The sequence below is a fragment of the Oryctolagus cuniculus genome, chromosome 9, assembly GCF_964237555.1.
Source record: "Oryctolagus cuniculus chromosome 9, mOryCun1.1, whole genome shotgun sequence".
Lineage (NCBI taxonomy): Eukaryota > Metazoa > Chordata > Mammalia > Lagomorpha > Leporidae > Oryctolagus > Oryctolagus cuniculus.
This window is the reverse complement of record NC_091440.1, coordinates 137,228,576-137,229,401: the sequence shown is the minus strand read 5'-3', so window position 1 is coordinate 137,229,401 and position 826 is coordinate 137,228,576.

The following is an 826-nucleotide window of genomic DNA, read 5'->3' as shown; positions in this document are numbered from 1 at the left end:
GCACGTACAGGACGTGGAGGTGAGGCGGGACGGGGCCGCTGAGGCACGTACAGGATGTGGAGGTGAGGCGGGACGGGCCGCTGAGGCACGTACGGGATGTGGAGGTGAGGCGGGACGGGGCCGCTGAGGCGCGTACGGGACGCGGTGGTGAGGCGGGACGGGGCCGCTGAGGCGCGTAGGGGACGCGGTGGTGAGGCGGGACGGGGCCGCTGAGGCGCGTACGGGACGCGGTGGTGAGGCGGGACGTGGAGGTGAGGCGGGACGGGGCCGCTGAGGCGCGTACGGGACGTGGTGGTGAGGCGGGACGGGCCGCTGAGGCGCGTACAGGAAGCTGTGGTGAGGCGGGACGGGCCGCTGAGGCGCGTACGGGAAGTGGAGGTGAGGCGGGACGGGCCGCTGAGGCGCGTACAGGACGTGGTGGTGAGGCGGGACGGGGCCGCTGAGGCGCGTACGGGAAGTGGTGGTGAGGCGGGACGGGGCCGCTGAGGCACGTACAGGAAGTGGAGGTGAGGCGGGACGGGCCGCTGAGGCGCGTACGGGACGTGGAGGTGAGGCGGGACGGGGCCGCTGAGGCGCGTACCGGAAGTGGAGGTGAGGCGGGACGGGCCGCTGAGGCGCGTACGGGACGTGGAGGTGAGGCGGGACGGGGCCGCTGAGGCGCGTACGGGACGTGGAGGTGAGGCGGGCCGGGCCGCTGAGGCGCGTACGGGACGTGGAGGTGAGGCGGGACGGGGCCATTGAGGCACGTACAGGAAGTGGAGGTGAGGCGGGACGGGGCCGCTGAGGCACGTACAGGACGTGGAGGTGAGGCGGGACGGGGCCATTG